A 20,681-nucleotide genomic window follows, 5' to 3' on the forward strand; every position below is an offset into this window, starting at 1 on the left:
GTGTCAGAAATGGAGAGAATCAAGTAGATAAGGGAAAGAGATAAAGGCAGATTCTATAGTTGTAACCTAAAGTAAATTATCTCTTAAGTATTGATCCATTGTACTTTGTAAAATTCCCTTTTTTGTACATATTGACAGGTTTTTAAATTGGAGAGAAAGCGGTTGATGATTTGATGTTGATGTTTTCCGCCCTCCCTCTCCGTGCCCCCTCCGGATTGGGCAATGAAGCAAATATCTGATTGGCTACTGAAACAACATTAGGAAATGCTGAACAATGTGACCAATCAGCAACGGCCGCCCCACCATTCCTCCCGAAGGTATAAACAGGGCGCAATGTGGGCGGATTGGAGTATTCTCGGTGACAGTGTTTCTGGGATTAAGGGGGCAATGTCTGGAAGAGGAAAGGGCGGTATGAAAGCGCGCACCAAGGCGAAGTCTCGGTCGTCCCGGGCTGGCCTGCAGTTCCCGGTGGGCCGTATTCACAGATTCCTGAGAAAGGGGAACTATGCTGAGCGTGTGGGGGCCGGAGCGCCGGTCTATCTGGCTGCGGTGCTGGAGTATCTGGCGGCTGAAGTCCTCGAATTGGCCGGGAACGCGGCCCGGGACAACAAGAAAACCCGCATCATCCCCAGGCACCTGCAGCTGGCCGTGCGCAACGACGAGGAGCTCAACAAGCTGCTGGGAGGGGTGACCATCGCTCAGGGAGGGGTGCTGCCTAATATCCAGGCCGTGCTGCTGCCCAAGAAAACCGCCCCCTCGAAAAAGTGAAGAGACTGATCTTGATTCTGACAACCCAAAGGCTCTTTTCAGAGCCGCTCACAATATCAGAGAAAGAAACTAGACTCCCACCACTGTCAGGTTGATTTTTCCTTTTGATTACTAACAGTTAGTTATTGCTCTGTTAATATGAATATTGGAGAGTCAGTGTGTGTGTTTTCTAATATCCACATCCTCTTGACCGCCTGCAGTCAGCCAGGTTCACAGTGAGAGCTCGGAGGCAAGGAGTTTGAGGCGTTTATGATGATATATTATACATTGCTATTGTAATGGAGTGGGGTGTGCATTATTTACTATTGTGCTGTGTCTCTTTATTCCTTGTCCTGTGCATGTGTCACCTAGCCCCTGTGCACCTCGTTCACAGCCAGTTTCACATTTCCTTTAACCACATTAGGAATAGCTGAAACGACCCAGTACCACAAATAGGCCACGAATTGATCATAACGGGTGGGCGCTGTCCCTCTGCGGTTTATTTTCGGGTGAATTCATGTCCACTGTTGTACCTTGCCCGTTGACAGAGAGCACATTAAACCTTTACTGAGTCATTTTCAGATCGGTCCATGTTCCTCTTTAACACTCGATCATTTCAGGAGCTCCAGCTCCCAGTGGGGCATGAAGCCTGGGTTTCACCCCTGGCCAATTAAAGAAGTGTCCCATCTTTGAGTCCCACGGACAGATACAATGTACATGTTGTTACTTAATTCCCAAAACTCCGCGCCGGGGTCTGTCCGGTTACAGAATGAGGCTTTCTGCTGTTAGATAGAAACTTTCAAAACGAACCGAGAGCAAAGCAGAACAGCTGTGAGACTGCAATACTTTAATATGGAGTCAATTTGCAAGGAAGGAGGGGTCTTAAAAACTGTCCATATTAATATGCTCCCGGGAAGAATGTTGGTGGAGTCCCTGCGAAGCACACAGGACACTCGGCCCATCGAGTTTGTACCGACCGTCCGTAGAACATCTAGTCAGGGAGACTGGGGAAGGGGAGATTGGGTGAACGAGTGTACACTTTCGTTATCTGAAAGCAAGTCAATCAAATGCGTCTTCTCCGTCAAACTGCCACTTCCTTTGTCGGGCTTTTCAAATCTGAAAGAAAGTGGTTGATTATTTGGCGCCAATTTGTTTCCATTCCATTATGTAACTCATGCAACATAAATGCAACAGGCAGATCGTATTTACTGAATTCTCAGCCAAGTTCATTTCCTTCAATGACACCTGCATTAACCCAGTGCAACAGCAGCAACTCTTCGCTTTATACCTATCCAGAAGCAGCTCCGGAAGATTCCTGGAGGCCGATTGGTTCACTTGAAATGACGGTGTATCAATTTCAAAAAGCCCACTGATTTCATGTTCAGTATTCCTGAGATTCAATTAAAGATTAAAACACAGACCGCCAGCAATTATGATCAAACCTGACCTTTTATAAGGGATTGTTTAAAACTCGGAGTGCTGTGTGATCATGTCTGTCAGAGGCAGGAGGAGAGAGGGAGTGTTAAAACAGCCCAGACAAACTGTACAGCCCAGTATTTAACCGCCGTTCATCAAACAAACCCTCCGAGTGAAGCACGTTAATACAATGTACCCCGATAAAGTTACAGAAACTCACTCCATCAGTACATTATTTTACCCAGATTATAAGGAGGCCGAACACAATTTGCAATTGCTGTCAGTCACAGGAAACTGGAAATAATACCTGCCTAAAACATCTGCAAACCCAAGAATCAAAACGGAACACAGTAACATTCCTGGTAGGGGGGAGAAAGTACAAACCCCCCAAGATTGAACATTAGTGTCTGGGCGGTGTGGCAGGTCGCGCTGTGATACATCATACCTGAAATAACCTGCTGCAGTGTATTATACCCTCCCTGTGTGCTGCCATACCCATGACCAGGTCTCCGCTCTCAATGGGAGGGGTGGGGGTGGGCTCTGAAAACAGCCTTTGGTTCCGCTGGAGAAAGGGTGGATTTGTTCCGCCGCCGAATCCATAAAGAGTGCGGCCCTGGCGTTTCAGAGTGTACACCACATCCATGGGGGGGACCGTCTTGCGTTCAGCGTGCTCAGTGTAGGCGACTATATCCCTGATCACATTCTCCAGGAAAACCCTTTAATACCCCGCGGCTCTCCTCGTCGATCGAGCCCGAGATGCGCTGGACCCCGCCACGGCGAGCCAGGCGCCGGGTGGCTGGTTTCGTGATGCTCTGGATGTTATCCCGGAGCACTTTGCGGTGTCGCTTCACTCTACCTTTCCCCAGGCCCTTTACCTCTCCCAGACATCACGCTTCTTCACTCAAACCGCTGCTGAATGAGAGCGGAGCTGCCTCCCCTTCCCTGATGATACAGCCTGGCTCGGGCCCTGACTGAGAAAGGGACAGAGAGTGAGAGACAGTCCCGGCAGGAAAGTGAGGGACAGACAGAGCCCAGAAATGGCTCTGACCATCCAGCTCCTCCTCCAGCTCACCCCAGCCCCGAACTGTCTGTAACTGAACCTTTCCGCACAGTGGCCGGGAACTCAGTGCTCAGCGGGAAACCCACAGACTTCAGCCTCATGTTCATGGAGAGGAAAAACAAGAGCATCATAAAAACAGTTTGTTCCGATTAATCGCCAAGTGCCGGCCTCTCGAACAAGAGGAGAGAGTGAGGACTGCAGATGCTGGAGATCAGAGCTGAAAAATGTGTTGCTGGAAAAGCGCAGCAGGTCAGGCAGCATCCAAGGAGCAGGAGAATCGACATTTTGGTCATAAGCCCGTCTTCAGGATTCCTGAAGGAAGGCTCATGTCCGAATAGTCGATTCTCCTGCTCCATGGATGCTGTCTGACCTGCTACGCTTTTCCAGCAACACATTTTCAGCTCTTTCTAACAAGACAACACCGCTGTTCCCATTTCAATACCAGCTTCTCCTCCTGCCGCTGAATTCCACCAAGTCATTTCTTGGGGACTCTGTGTGAAGCGGGGTTTCTGCCCCAGTGTTCCTCTCTTAAGGCACTGTTTCTCTGAATGTGGGAAATGGAAACACTGGAAGTGTCCCTGAGCTGGTGGTCAATGACAGTGAGAACGGGACCTCACGCTGATTTATTGTAGAGGGTGGGAGAGGGGCTGGATTAGGATCAGGGTAGGGTTGACATCAATGAACATCAAAGGGCTGTCTGTACTGGGTGGCGGGACAGGGATCATTAGATCGGGCCTGAGCTCTTCTCTGAGAGGTGTGTGCGTGTCAGTGTGTGTCAGTGTGTGTGTCAGTGTCTGTGTGTGTATGTGTGTGTGCGTTTGTGTGTATGTGTGAGTGCGTGTGTGTATGTGTTTGTGTGAGAGTGTATGTATCAGTGTGTATATGTCTGTGTGTGTGTCAGTGTGTATGTGTGTGTGTCAGTGTGTGTATGTCTGTGTGTGTGTCTGTGAGTGTGTGTGTCTGTGTGTGTGTGTGAGTGTGTGTGTGTGCATGTGTGTGTATGTGTGTGTGACTGTGTGTGTGTTTGTGAGTGTGTCTGTATGTGTGTGTGTATGTTTGTGTCTGTGTGTGTGTGTCAGTGTGTATGTGTATGAGTATGTGTGTGTATGTGTGTGCGTGTGCGTCTGTGTGTGTGAGTGCGTGTGTCTGTGTGTGTGTGTGTATGTCAGTGTGTATGTGTGTGAGTATGTGTGTGTGTCTCTGTGTGTGTCTGTGTGAGTGTGTGTATATGTGTGTGAGTATGTGTGTGTGTGTCAGTGTGTAAGTGTATGACTATGTGTGTGCATGTGTGTGTGTGCGTGTGCGTGTGCGTCTGTGTGTGAGTGTGTGTGTCTGTGTGTATGTGTATGTGTGTGTATGTGTGCGTGTGCGTCTGCGTGTGTGTGTCTGTGTGTGTGTGTGAGTATGTGTGTGTGATTATGTGTGTGTGTATGTGTGTGTGTGTGAGTATGTGTGTGGGTGTGAGTGTGAATGTGTGTGTGTCAGTGTGTATGTGTGTGTGAGTGTGAGTGTGTGTGTGTGTGTGTGAACTGGGTCAGTAATGAAGCTGCTGATGGCGACACTGAACAACTTCAAGGCAGCGAGCGGTCGGCGCCGACACACCATTGGGTAAAAACAGTGACTGCAGATGCTGGAAACCAGATTCTGGATCAGTGGTGCTGGAAGAGCACAGCAGTTCAGGCAGCATCCGAGGAGCAGTGAAATCGATGTTTCAGGCAAAAGCCCTTCATCAGCCGACACACCATTGCCCTTCTGCCCCTCTGTGTTCCTCACTCAGCCAAAACTCTCCAATTCCTGTGGAATTCGGCATCTCCAGACAGTTCGGGCTGGATCTTCCTGTTCCAGACACGGGAAGTTTCCCGCCAGAAAGGTTTTATTCGAATTGACAGCTCCGTTTTCCGTGTGAAACCCATTTTGCTGCTGTTCTGATCGCGCTCTCTGAGCTGAGTGCTCACATTGTCGCTACTTTCCGACTGAAATCTTGAAATCAACAAATATATTGTCTTGAATTCTGCCTTTGGGGTTTAGGAGGGGAGCAAGGGGATAACTTCAAATGAAAACCTTTCTGATTTGCGCGAGAAAGACTCGGAGATTCAGTGATATGAACGTCCTCACAAACATAACTAGGTTGGACGAACCCACCCGCCCTCTTCCTCAGTCTGTCTTACACAATGTTCACACCCACACAATTCACAGGCCAGAAATATCACCAAATGTGAACGTGAATGAATAGAATGAAGGACAGTGACTATCTCAGCTGTAACACACCAGGATTGTTTCCAGGGTGAGTACTACATGTTCTGTCACTCACAAGTGCCGATGCAGCACCACGGAGAGTTGGGGCTGTGGATACAGTGAGGAGTTTGGATTTGAACCATGGGATTGCACATCAAGCATTCCCAATGTATCACTGTAAACCTGAGTGAAAACACTGCAGCGGAATGCACCATTAAAACAGTTTGGGAGGGTACCAGTCTCCTGGAGCAGATCACGGCCCAATTCAACAAGATCTGGAGAAAGGCAGCCTTGGGCTGCAAAATCACAAGGTTATATTCCCATCACAGAAATTACTGCAACACCCAGCTCCGATAAGAAACTGTCTCACCACAACATGTTTTAGAAAATAGGTTTTTGGTACCTGGACAGTTCGTGAACTTGCTCAGATCTGTACTCTTTTTACTTACAGATGGCAACTTAAATCTTTCATGTCCATCATACTCTATATTTACAGACAACCTCTTGGCTTATAGCTGAGGTGGCAGCAGGGCCCAACTACTGTATGCACACACTCTTATCCTTCGGCAGAGGGACCATACACGGTGGTCTTTCCCCACTGCGCCTTAGCAGCAGCTGCCCCAAGCTTCAGCGTGTCCCTCAGCATGTAATCCTGGACCTTGGAATATGCCAATCTGCTACATTCAGTCTGGGTTAATTCCTTCAACTGGAAGGCCAGCAGGTTTCGGGCAGACCAAAGTGCATCTTTCACCATGTTAATGGTCCGTCAGGCACAATTGATATTCATCTCAGTGTTCATCCCAGCGAACACTGCATAGAGCAGTGTCTCATGTCACGGAACTGCTCAGGACAAACCTCGACAAACTCCACTGCATTCTTCTCCAGACGTCCTTTGCATAGGCACATTCCAGAAGGAGATGTGTGACAATCTGGTCACCTGCACAGCCGCTTTGAGGGCAGCGTGCAGTGGGGCAGAGAGTCCGAGCGTACATAAAGTATCTCACAGGCAGTGCCTTTCTCCACACCAGCCAAAGGATGTCTTTGTGCTTGGTTGAACATTCTGGTGATGATGTATTCTGGCAATGAGTTTGAAAGACTGTGCAGTAAACTGGCCCTCTCCTTTTCCCGAAGCGTCACAAGGACACTACGTTTGATCACTTCCTGATAGAACATAGAACATAAGAAGAATACAGCGCAGTACAGGCCCTTCGGCCCTCGATGTTGCGCCGATCAAAGCCCACCTAACCTACACTAACCCACTATCCTCCATATACCTATCCAATGTCCGCTTAAATACCCATAAAGAGGGAGAGTCCACTACTGCTACTGGCAGGGCATTCCATGAACTTACGACTCGCTGAGTGAAGAACCTACCCCTAACATCAGTCCTATATCTACCCCCCCTTAATTTAAAGCTATGCCCCCTTGTAATCGCTGACTCCATACGTGGAAAAAGGTTCTCACTGTCAACCCTATCTAACCCCCTAATCATCTTGTACACCTCTATCAAGTCACCCCTAAACCTTCTTTTCTCCAATGAAAACAACCCCAAGTGCCTCAGCCTTTCCTCATAGGATCTTCCTACCATACCAGGCAACATCCTGGTAAACCTCCTCTGCACCCGTTCCAGTGCCTCCACATCCTTCCTATAGTATGGCGACCAAAACTGCACACAATATTCCAGATGCGGCCGCACCAGAGTCTTATACAACTGCAGCATGACCTCAGGACTCCGGAACTCAATTCCTCTACCAATAAAAGCCAGTACGCCATATGCCTTCTTCACTGCACTATTTACCTGGGTGGCAACTTTCAGAGATCTGTGTACATGGACACCAAGATCCCTCTGCTCTTCCACACTACCAAGTAGTCTACCATTAGCCCAGTAATCCATCTTTTTATTACTCTTACCAAAGTGAATCACTTCACACTTAGCTACATTGAACTCCATTTGACACCTTTCTGCCCAGCTCTGCAGCTTCTCTATATCCCGCTGTAACCTGCCATATCCTTCCTCACTGTCTACAACTCCTCTGACTTTTGTATCATCCGCAAACTTGCTCACCCAACCTTCTAACCCTTCCTCCAGGTCATTTATAAAAATGACAAACAACAATGGTCCCAAAACAGATCCTTGCGGAACACCGCTAGTGACGGCACTCCAAGATGAACCTTTGCCATCAACTACTATCCTCTGTCTTCTTCCAGAGAGCCAATTCCTAATCCAAACCTCCAACTCACCCTCAATGCCATATCTCTGTATTTTCTGCAGTAGCCTACCATGGGGGACCTTATCAAACGCCTTACTAAAATCCATATATACCACATCTACTGTTTTCCCCTCATCTACCTCCTTAGTCACCTTCTCAAAGAATTCAATAAGGTTTGTGAGGCACGACCTGCCCTTCACAAAACCATGCTGACTATCCTTGATCACATCATTCTTATCCAGATGTGCATAAATCCTATCCCTTACAATTCTCTCTAAGACTTTGCCCACAACAGAAGTGAGACTCACTGTCCTATAGTTACTAGGATTATCCCTACTCCCCTTCTTGAACAAGGGAACCATGTTTGCTAGCCTCCAGTCCTCTGGCACTACTCCTGTCGACAAAGAGGACACAAAAATCAAGGCCAATGGCTCTGCAATCTCCTCCCTTGCTTCCCAGAGAATCCTAGGATAAATGCCATCAGGCCCAGGGGACTTATCTATTTTCACCCTTGCCAGAATTTCCAACACCTCTTCTCTACATATCTCAAAGCCATCCATCCTACTTATTCGTGCCTCAGTATTCATATCGACAACAATGTCCTGTTCCTGAGTGAATACTGACGAAAAGTATTCATTCAGCGCCTCCCCAATCTCTTCAGCCTCCACACGCAACTTCCCATTACTATCCTTGATTGGACCTATTCCTTCCCTAGTCATTCTTTTATTCCTAACATACCTATAGAAAGCCTTAGGGTTTTCCCTAATCCTACCAACTAAGGACCTTTCATGTCCCCTCCTTGCTGCTCTTAGCTCTCTCTTCAACACCTCTGATGTGGTCAGAGGTGTTATTCTTCACAAGTTTCTTCATGAAGGACAGTTAGTACGGAACAGTCCAACTCCTTTGAGCATTCCACGGCAGTGAGGCCAGGTCCATCCTTCCCCAACACCGGGGACAGGTAGAACCTCAGTACGTAGTGACACTTGGTGTTTGTGTGGAGGGGATCCACGCACATCTTGATGCAGGCACACACAAAATTGGCCAAAGAGGGTGAGGGTAGCATTTGGTGTGTTTTTTCCCACTTTCTACAGATTTTATGCATGGTGTCTCTTTGGACATGGTCCATCTTTGATCTGCACATGAAGTGGAAACAGCCAGGGGGACTGTGATGGTGCACTTTTGGGGAATAGGCCAGGCATGCACCACATACAACAACAAAGAGTGCCTCACACCGAATGACCAGGTTTTTACCCAAGATGGAGAGCAACTGTTTCTCCCATCTCCTTAGTTTCTGCCTCACTTTGGTGACATGTTCCTCCCAAGTCTTGGCGCAAGCCCCAGCCCCTCTGAACCAAATACCCAGCACCTTCAGGTGGTCAGCCCTGACGGTGAAGAGGATAGGCAATTGATCAGCCCAGTTTCCGTCATTCATGGCCTCGTTCTTGCCTCAATTTACCTTGGCCCCCCCGAGGCCCATTCAAACTGGTCACAGATGCACCTGAGTCTGTGCACTGACAGTAGATCCAAGCAGAAAATAGTGACATCATCCATGTACAGGGAGGCCTTAATCTGTCGGGCCCCACTGCCAGGAATAGTCACCCCTCTCCGTTTCTGTTAGGCGAGGAGACTGGGACCCGTGTTCACAGCCTTAGAATTAGAGGGGGTCAATTCAGAACAGAAATGCGGTGACATTTCTTCAGCCAGAGAGTGGTGGGCCTGTAGAATTCATTGCCGTGGAGTGCAGTGGAGGCCAGGATGCTAAATGCCTTCAAGGCAGAGATTGATAAATTCTTGATGTCACAAGGAATTAAGGGCTACGGGGAGAATGCGGGTAAGTGGAGTTGAAATGCCCATCAGCCATGATTAAATGGTGATCTCGATGGGCCGAATGACCTTACTTCCACTCCTATGTCTTAAGGTCTTATGGTCTCTCAGAGTCGCATCCTTCTGATCGTCTCACGAAACGGCTCTCCACGACATACAGTTAAAGCAGGAGAGACTGGGCAGCCCCTCCTGACTCCGGATCTGATTGGGAAGCTTTCTAATTCCGACCCAGTGATTGAGACAATGCTGACAACGTTGGTGTAAAGCAGTCAGATCCAGTTGCAGATTCCCTCTGCAAAACCCATTTTGGCAAAGGCTTTCTCCTGGTCCAGGCTGTGAGGCAGGTGTGTGGTGGTTTACCGCACTGAATGAGCTCATAACATTTCAGACATTCAGGACAAAGCAGCGTCCATTTCATTGGCAGCATATTCTCAAACAACCATTCTCTCAAGCAGCAGCAACTTTTGGACGAGGTGGGACTTTAACCCGGGAATCCTGACCTACATCTAGGAAGACTACCACTGCACAATATGACACCTTCCAATAGTAGCATTCCACCTTCGTAAAAACGTACAATTTATTCTATCTCTCTGCATAGTAGATTAGATTACTTACAGTGTGGAAACAGGCCCTTCGGCCCAACAAATCCACACCGACCCGCCGAAGAGCAACGCACCCAGACCCATTCACCTGCATTCACCCCTTCGCCTAACACTATGGGCAATTTAGCTTGGCCAAGTCACCTAACCTGCACATTTTTGGAATGTGGGAGAAAACCGGACCACCCAGAGGAAACCCACGCAGACACGGGGAGATTGTGCAAACTCCACACAGAGAGCCGCTCTAGGCTGGATTCGAACCTTGTGCTGTGAGGCAGCAGTGCTAACCACTGATCCACCATGCCGCCCAGTACATTTGACAGGATTTAATATTTATCGGACGAATGTCAGGAGCTTGGAATAATACATTTAATGGATCAATGAGATCAGACGAAATTTTACTGAATGTAGGAGCTTTATGGATGGACCGAAGAGCCGTCAGCGTCTCCAATTCCTCGTCAGACTCTCAGAGCGCCCGAGGGAGGAGTTGTTACCGTAACCCGGGTATGAGCGACATTGGATCTTCATTAAGGGGCAATGCCCCAATTTGAAACGGTCTCTGTCCCTTCCCCACAGTCCCAGGTCCATTGTTCCCACTGGGAGTAAGAGGAATTGGGGTAAATGACCGATTGATGTTTGTTTCAGGGAATCATTTGGGAAAGTAGCACCTGTGCAACGCTGTCCCTCTCCCACCCCGCCAGCCTGACACTTCCCGAACAGTGGTGTGCATGCGTGAGCACCCCTCACCCCCCCCACCCCCCTCCCTCCCTCCCAGGGGTTGTCCGTGAGGAGTATTCCCTCCGGGAGTGGAAGGGTCTTGTTAGAAACACACTGCAATGGAGAGATCAGCACGTTCCTTCTAGCAGCTCATTGGGATGTGAGCCTGGGACACAGAGGGGGCTCAGAGACCAGGACTGATCCAGGGTAAGGTCCGGGAGAATCGGGGGCTGTCTGTAAGAGGCCGAGAGGAGCAGAGACTGGTCCCGGAACTTGGAGTGAGCGGCCTGGGGTGTAGAGAGAGGCTTTTCTCGGGCTGTGTGTGGGCCTGCTGAGGGAGGCAGAGTGGGAAGAAGCTGCTGTGGATCATTCTGGTGGTTTTCAGTCCTTTAGACACTGAGGACAATACAGCTTTTGTACCCACTGTGTGTTGGCATTGTGCAGGGAAATTATGGAAACGTGACAGTCCTGTAAATGAGATGTATTGGAGGCGCTAGATTAATAGTTTCGAGTAAAAACATTTGAAGTGGCGTCTGTTGTTGTGCTCTTCAGTGGTTAGTGGATTGGGAGCTGGAGATCGAACTGGGTAAGCATTCCGGTTCCTCCGGATTCATGGTGCTGTGCATTTGTTGCTCAGTTTCTGCATTTCATTCCATTGGTGTAGAGTTATGAAAACCTACGCTAAAAATTTCACAACGCCAGATTATAGCCCAACAGGTTTATTTGGAAACTCTAGCTTTCGAAGTGCTGCTCCTTCATCAGGCACCTCCAAACCATGCCTTTTGATGAATGATCAGCAGGTATGTTCCCACCTGCTAGAGTGCAGATCATCCACTCCACAGTCACATAGCCGATTGAGTCAGCCTACTTTCCAGAGAGATATGTTTAAACCAAGAGTCAAGCACCATGTTAGCAATGTAAGTTTTTTCCCCTCCATTCACAATGCACACTACCCCAGTTCCAATAAACGTCATCATTCATAGGCCATTGATGTTCTCACTGCTTTTGAAAAGGGGCAGACTTATTCCCGGTCTAAAATAGATACTTGGGATCAGCAGTAAATCGACATTAATTCTAAGCCTTTTTTAAAATTTAGAAACAAAATAAACAAATAGATCATTCTGTTGCATAGTTTCAACAACCTTACATACGGTAGATGTTAAATACTGACAGAGGAGGAAACTATGCTCAGAGGCAGGACAAGAGTCACAAAGGTGGATGCTGAACATCAGAATTAATCCTTTAGTGAATAGATGAGATGTATATAGATACAACATTAAGTAAAGTGAATTCAAAACACACATTGTTAGCCAATGTCTGATAAAATGGGAGAAAACACATATTCACACACACAAACTGTATTAAAATAAGTCCCAAGTACACACACCCAAGTCCCAAGACACATTATAAAATTGAACAGCTATGTTGCATAAACTGGCAGGTGTACTTTGGTAACTACATTTTCAGAAGGTCAAATTTGAATGAACAATACTGGGTTAGAGGCAGGATGCTTGGCAGTGTGGAGGAACAGAGGATCTTGGGGTCCATGTCCATAGATCCCTCAAACTTGCCACCCAAGTTGAAGGGATTGTGAAGAAGGTGTATGGTGTGTTGGCTTTAATGAGCAGGGGAATTGAGTTTAAAGGCCATGAGGTCATGCAGCTGTTAGACCACACTTGGAATATTTTGTTCAGTTCTGGTTGCCTCATTATAGGAAAGATATGGAAGCTTTAGAGAGGGTGTAGAGGAGGATTCCCAGGATGCTGTCTGGATTGGAGGACATGTGTTATGGAGCCAGGGCTTTTCTCATTGGAGCAAAGAAGGATGAGGGTGAGTTGACAGAGGTGTACAAGATGTTGAGAGGCATAGATAGAGTGGATAGCCGGAGACCTTTTGCCATGGCAGAAATGTCTGTCACGATGTGGCATGATTTTAAGGTGATTGGAGGCAGGTTTCGGGGAGATGTCAGAGGAGGTTCTTTACACAGAGAGTGGTGGGTACTTGGATTGCACAGACAGCAGTGGGAGCCGAGTCAGAGACATTAGGGACATTTAAGTGACTTTTGGATAGGCACATGGAAGATAGCACAATGTGGGTTAGTCTGAGCTTAGAGTAGGAGAAAAGTTTGGCACAACATTGACAGCTGAATGGCCTGTATTGTGTTGTACTGTTTTATGTTCTAAGTACACTCACATATTCGCAGAGCTAAATCTGACCATAAAAATTCATTAATACACTCATATACAGATTGAGCAGAAGCTGATAGGCATAGATAGATAATCGCACTCACATATTGACATAGCCAAATCTGACAGGTATAAATTGACATCGAACTGCACACATTCACTTCTGAGAAACTGACAGGTACTGATTGACAACTACATTTACATATTTGTCCGGCAGGCTCTGACAGGGACAGATTTATAATTAATCTCACATATTGAAAAGCAAAGTCCTAGCTGGAGACGAATAATAACACTTGCATTCCCAGAGCAAAAAAAAAGTCACAAGTATCAAACCATAAGTGATTTCGCTTGTTCATAAACCCAGCAATGGACTGATGTATTCATTCACATGCATAGGGCAGAATCTGTAAGGAAGACGTGCAGAACATCACTCATGCTTTCAGATGGCATAAACTGATACTTACAATTTGATCACCACCAGACGCCTGGAGGAAGAACGCCTCATCTTCCGCCTCGGAACACTTCAACCCCAAGGCATCAATGTGGACTTCCTCATTTCCCCTTCCCCCACCTCACCCTAGTTCTAAACTTCCAGCTCAGTAACTGTCCCCATGACTTGTCCGGACTTGTCCTACCTGCCTATCTTCTTTTCCACCTATCCACTCCACCCTCTCCTCCTTGACCTATCACCTTCATTATCTCCCCCACTCACCCATCGTACTCTATGCTACTTTCTCCCCAACCCCACCCTCCTCTAGCTTATCTCTCCACGCTTCAGGCTCACTGCCTTTATTCCTGATGAAGGGCTTTTGCCTGAAACGTCGATTTCGAAGCTACTTGGATGCTGCCTGAACTGCTGTGCTCTTCCAGCACCACTAATCCAGAATGTACAATTTGATAATTATACTCAGAGTCACAGAATCTGACAGGTTAAAAAATTGATAACTAAGGACGTAAGTTTGCTCGCTGAGCTGGAAGGTTCACTTTCAGAAGTTTCATCACCATACCAGGTAACATCTTCAGTGAGCCTCCAGTTTCATCTGGAAACTGACAGAGCAAGTGAGGACTGCAGGTGCTGGAAATCGGAGTCAAGATTAGAATGGTGCTGGAAAAGCACAGCAGGTTTTGGGCAAAACATCGGTTTTCCTGCTACTCGGATGCTGCCTGTCCTGCTGTGCTTTTCCAGCGCCACTCTAATCTGGAAACTGACAGAGACAGTTGATAAAAAGAATCAAATATTAGAGAATAACAGATACAACTTTACTGTTATACTAAGCAGAATCTGACAGTTTCAGATTGATACTAACACTCATATATTGGGGATATTCACAAAGTAGAAACTGATAGGTACATGTTGATGATTGCACCTAAATATTCACATGGCAAGATGAACATATCATGATTTGGAGATGCCGGTGTTGGACTGGGGTGTGCAAAGTTAAAAATCACACAACACCAAGTTATAGTCCAACAGGTTTAATTGGAAGCACACTAGCTTTCGGAGCAACATCCTTCATCAGGTGGTTGTGGAGCCTGTTCAGCATCTCACTATTGCTCAAATCCTCCAACCCTGGCAACATCCTTGTAAATCTTTTCTGAATCCTTTCAAATTTCACAACATCCTTCCAATAGGAAGGAGATTCCACATGTGGCCTAGCCAATGACCTGTACAGCCATAACATGACCTCTCAGCTCCCATACTCAATGCTCTGACCTATAAAGTAAAGGATAACAAATGCCTTCTTCACTGCAACTCTACTTGAATCTGCACTCCAAAGTCCCTTTGTTCAGCAACACTCCCTAGGATCTCAGCATTAAGTGTGTACTTCCTGCTCTGATTTGCTTTTCCAAATTGCAGCACCTCACATTTATCTAAATTAAACTCCATCTGCCACTCCTCAATCCATTTGCCCATCTAATCAAGTTGTCCATTCTACTCTGAGGTAACTTTCTTCTTGACCATTACACCTCTAATTTTAGTGTCATCTGTAAACTCACTAACTATACCTATGTTCACATCCAAATCATTTATATAAATGACGAGAAATATTGGATCCAGCATTAATCCTTGTGGCACACCACTGGTCACAGGCCTCCAATATGAAAACCAACCCTCCACTACCACCCTCTGTCTTCTACCTTTGAGCAGATTCTGTATCCAATGGCTAATTCTCCCTGTATTCCATGAGATCTTTCCTTGCTAACCAGCCTCCCATGAGGAACCTTGCCAAACACCTTACTGAAGTCCAAATACATCACATCTAATGTTCTGCCCTCATCAATCCTCTAATTATTTCTTTGAAGAACGAAATCAAGTTTGTTCGACATGATTTCCCAGACACAAAGCCATAAGGACTATCCCTAATCTGTCCTTGCCCTCACAAATACATATAAATCCTGTCCCTCAGGATTGCCTCCAACAACTTGCTCATCACCAATGTCAGGCTCATCGGTCTATAGTTCCCTGGCTTTCCCTTATTACCTATTTTTGATTAAGCAGTCTTAAAATAAATTGTCACCCTATAATGAAAAAAACAATGGTATCATTCTGATGACCAGACTGTGATATCCCGAGTCCTAGTTGGACCCTGCACTATAACATTTTCAAAGGTCCATTGCTTTCCCCTATTCTACTCTGAAGAACAACATAGATTTATTTCTGTTGCAATTTGTTGTGTTTTCACTTGACTATTAATCCTTTTGGCACAAACACCCAAAGAGCGTGGGCTTTTTCCAGCCAAAACAGAAGACATGAATTGAGAACTCTCTCCTCTCTCACTTTGGTAACTGGCTTTCTACTTTACAGGCAGGATTTAAACTGCTCAGTAATGCAGAGTAGGTAGATTAAAGTTGATCAATCCAATGTGGGCATCTCTCTTGTATGAAAAGAATGGCTCCTTTAAAATAACATTTTTTAAAGATAAAATCAGTGCATTTGCACAGCAGAGAACAACCTTCGGCCTCTATGTTAAAATTTAGTTTCCAAGACCTTCACAAAACATTCTGACAGTTCTCTATTGACAGTCTGTCACATATGAGAGGAGTTTTGCAGGACAATAAACTGAATCCTACAGTCCCACTGAATAACACATAATGACAGATAGAGAATTAATTAGTGAGTGCACAAAGTATACAAGCAAAGGGAACAAACAAACTTAATTCTGCATTCACTTAGAAGATCAAACAGATCCTGAAGAATCTGCCAGTTATTCTTCTTATTCATGCATTTAAGGACTAAAATGTTAGGTTCTTTTTCCTGAGATTCATACACACTTGATGCAACTGCAATACGCTAACTTCTATGAAGCCAGTACAGTACAAACTTTCTGGAGGAACACTTTCACAGGCTCCTGCGAAGGGGTTATTCTGCTGAGCATGTGGGTGCTGGAGCGCTGGTCTATCTGGCTGCGGTGCTCGAGTATCTGGCAGCTGACAACCTTGAAGTGGTGGGTGACACTGGTCTGGACAATAAGAAACCTGCATCCTCCCCTGACTCCTCCATAATGACAATAAACTCAACAAGCTGCTGGGATGAGTGACCATCGTTCACGGCGGGGTGCTGCCTAATCTTTAGGCCATGCTGCTGCTTGAGAAAACCACTACTGGGGACACCACTAAAAGGTGAAGAGACCATTCTTTATTCTGACAACCCAAAGGCTCTTTTCAGAGCCACTCACGACATCAGTGAAAGAAATGAGGCCCTTATTCTGATTGATTTAGACTCCTAGACCAGATATCCAACATAAGCTGGTAAATGGGACTAGATTTATGGCCCACATCCCATTCATCTGCCTATCCTGATGCCTTTTAAATGCTGTAAATGTACTAGCGTCCACCACTTCCTCTCAGAGCTCATTCCATATATGCACCACTCTCTGTGTTCAAAAAGTCCTTTTGGTCCTTTTTAAACATTTTCCTCTCTCACCTCAAGCCCATGGCCTCTCATTTTGGACTCTGGATAAGATATTGGGGAATCAACACTCCCACACCATGGGGGAAGAAAGACTTTGGCTGTCCATTCTATCCGTGTCCCTCATGAACTTATAAACCTTGGTAAAATGACCCTTCAGCCTCCGATGCTTCGGGGACATTATCCCCAGCCTATTCAGACCCTCACAACAGCTCAACCCCTCCAACCCCGCCAATATCTTTGTAATTATTTTTGAACCCTCTCGAGTTTAACAACATCTTTCGTATAATTGGGAGATGAGAATTGAACATGGTATTCCAAATGTTGCCCAATCAATGTCTTGTACAGTTCCAACATGATATCACAACCCTTCTACTCACTGCACTAACTGCATTCTTCACTACTCCATCACCTGCAAGTCCATTTTCAAGGAACAATAAACCTGCACTTCAAGGTTTAATTAAAGCCCTGCCCGAATTTGTGATATCAAAATGCAGTACTTCACTTTTAGTTGACATAATCTCCATCTGCCATTCCTCGCTCTTCTGATCAACATCCCGCTGTACTCTGAGATAATCTTCTTCACTGTCAACAACATCAATCTTGATGTCATCGGAAAACTTACGAACCATGCCTCCTTTATTCACATCCAAATCACTTATTTAGGGTCAAAAATGAGTGGACCCAGTACTGACCTTTGCAGCACACCACTGCTCAGAGGCCTCCAGTCGGAAAAATACCCTTCTACTATCCTGACTCCAAATTAATTTTGTATCCAAATGACTAGCCCTCCCTGGAATCCATGCGATCTAACCTTGCAGAGCCTTGTCAAATACCTTGCCAAAGTTCATATTGACCACGTGCACCACCCTGGATTCATTAATCTTCTTTGTCACACCTTCAAGATCGTAATCAGGTTACTGAGACATAACTTTGCACAAACAAAGCCATGCAGACCACCCCTAATCAACCACTGCCTTTCCAAATGCATGTTAATCCTGTCTCACACAATGGGGTGACATGATGGATCAGTGGTTAGCACTGATGCCAAACAGCACCAGGGACCCGGGTTCAATTCCAGCCTCTGGTGACTGTCCAAACTCCACATAGACATTCTCCTCGTGTCTGTGTGGGTTTCCTCTGGGTGTTCTGATTTCTTCCCACAATCCAAAAATGTGCAGATTTGGTGAATTAGACATGTTAAATTGCCCATAGTGCTTCAGGGATGTGTGGTGCATCGATCCAGAGTAAATGTAGAGTAAGTAGGGTAATGGGTCTGGGTGGTTTACTCTTCAGAGGGTTGGTGTGGATTTTTTAGCCCAAATGGCCTGTTTCCACACTGTAGGAATTCTATGACCCATAGCCACTATTGGCCCACTGGTCTACTCTTCCCCAGCTTTTCCTTGCCACCTTCCTGAAGTAATAACATCACGTTAGCCACCCTCCAGTCTTCTGGAACCTCACCCATGGCTATCCATAATAGTTATCACAAAGTGCAACTTTTTCAGGCAGAGGGTGGTACGTGTATGGTATGAGCTGCCAGAGGAAGTGGTGGAGGCTGTTACAATTGCAACATTTAAGAGGCATTGGATGGGTATATGAATAGGAAGGGTTTGGAGGGATATGGGCCAGGTGCTGGTAGGTGGGACTAGATTGAGTTGGGATATCTGGTCGGCATGGACGGGTTGGACTGAAGGGTCTGCTTCCATGCTGGTCACCTCTGACTCTATGACCAGGTTATAGTCCATCAGGTTTATTTGGAAGCACGAGTTTGTGAAGTAATGCTCCTTCAACCACCTCCTGAAGGAGCAGCGCTTTGAAAGCTAGTGCTTCCAAATAAACCTGGTGTTGTGGGATTTTTAAACTTCATCCACCCCAGTCCAACACCAGCATTTAGAAATCACAGTTATCTCAGGAATGTGTCCAGCAATCCCTTTCCTACATTTCCACGGAGTTCTGGGATGCACCTGATCATATCCCGTTAGTTTCCCTTTTATTGAGAGACTTTATTGACCGTTTTAATCGCATGGATATTGGATGTTTAGTCAGAATCCAACATCCGCATCCCTTCAACCCCTGCACTCAGCCAGGTTCACAGTGAGGACTGGGAGACAAGGGGATTGAGGTGTTTATCATGGATTATCATATAAAGGTCCATTGTAATAACGTCAATAGATGATGCATTATTTGTTACTGCACTGTACGGGCCTCTGCGGTACAGGTCTTTATTTATGCATCACTGAGCTCCTATACACCTCGATCACAGCCAGTTTCACATTCCCTTTTAGCACATTAGGAAGAGCTGAAATGACCCAGTGTAGCAAATAGTAAGGCTTATCACAATGAGTGGCCTTTGACCTCTGCCCTCAGCCTCGGGTGTGTTCATCTCCAGCCTCTTTTCCCTGTCCACAGAAAGGGAGCATATTAAAAGCTATTGAGTCATTTTCAGCTACTTTCATGTGTTCCTGTTCCTCTTTACTCCAACGGCTCTTTTCAGAGCCAACCACAACTTCCCTGAGACAGTTGAACCGTTTTAGTTTGCAAGTGATTCTGGGAATGTATAACTAACGATATTTATCTCGACGCTATCTCTTTTTTTAAAATGTTCCCTACATTAAGAGTGCCCGCTGACCATACCTTCAACTCTAACGCGTTCGGATTAAACCCTGTTTTCCCTGCCTGTTGAGAGAGCATAGTGCACACCCGGGAGACATGTTTCAGCGACTTCCCCAGTCCACGTTGCTCTGACACTCGGTCAGTTCAGGAGCGATCCTGGTGGGGAATGAACCGTAAATTTCACCCAGAGCAAACAAGGAAAACGTCCCCTCTCTTCGAGTCCCACGGATAGATTTTACATTTGAGTTCTTTTTTTTCTTTTATTTTCAAAACTCCACGCGGGTTTTGTCCCGTTGCAGAATGCTATCAATGAGAGACTTTCAAACTGAACCGAGATTAAACTGGAACAGCAAAGGGGAGCTTTTGCTGAAGTCAGATCGAGTGCAAGAAAACACGGCCCCTGAAAGTAGTCTCGAAAGATGCTGTTAATACGCTCACCTGTATTATCAACGTATCGCATTTTATGAAATACGAAATAAAAGGATTAGTTGTGGAGTGCAATTTTTGTCGCGTTTTTGTTTCTGCTTGTTTTAAAGGTTCTGAGAACGGCACTTAGAACATAGAACATAGAACATAGAACAATACAGCGCAGTACAGGCCCTTCGGCCCTCGATGTTGCGCCGATCAAAGCCCACCTAACCTACACTAACCCACTATCCTCCATATACCTATCCAATGCCCGCTTAAATACCCATAAAGAGGGAGAGTCCACTACTGCTACTGGCAGGGCATTCCATGATCTTACGACTCGCTGAGTGAAGAACCTACCCCTAACATCAGTCCTATATCTACCCCCCCTTAATTTAAAGCTATGCCCCCTTGTAATAGCTGACTCCATACGCGGAAAAAGGTTCTCACTGTCAACCCTATCTAACCCCCTAATCATCTTGTACACCTCTATCAAATCACCCCTAAACCTTCTTTTCTCCAAAGAAAACAACCCCAAGTGCCTCAGCCTTTCCTCATAGGATCTTCCTACCATACCAGGCAACATCCTGGTAAACTTCCTCTGCACCCGTTCCAGTGCCTCCACATCCTTCCTATAGTATGGCGACCAAAACTGCACACAATATTCCAGAAGCGGCCGCACCAGAGTCTTATACAACTGCAGCATGACCTCAGGACTCCGGAACTCAATTCCTCTACCAATAAAAGCCAGTA

The 20,681-nt window shown here is 46.2% G+C and overlaps 1 pseudogene; it reads left to right on the plus strand.

Moving 5' to 3' along the window:
- The first annotated feature begins 222 nt into the window (after positions 1-222).
- LOC140494065 (histone H2A-like) lies at positions 223-1,322 on the plus strand (annotated as a pseudogene).
- The last annotated feature ends 19,359 nt before the right edge of the window (positions 1,323-20,681 follow it).

This window comes from Chiloscyllium punctatum, chromosome 23 (assembly GCF_047496795.1).
Source record: "Chiloscyllium punctatum isolate Juve2018m chromosome 23, sChiPun1.3, whole genome shotgun sequence".
NCBI lineage: Eukaryota > Metazoa > Chordata > Chondrichthyes > Orectolobiformes > Hemiscylliidae > Chiloscyllium > Chiloscyllium punctatum.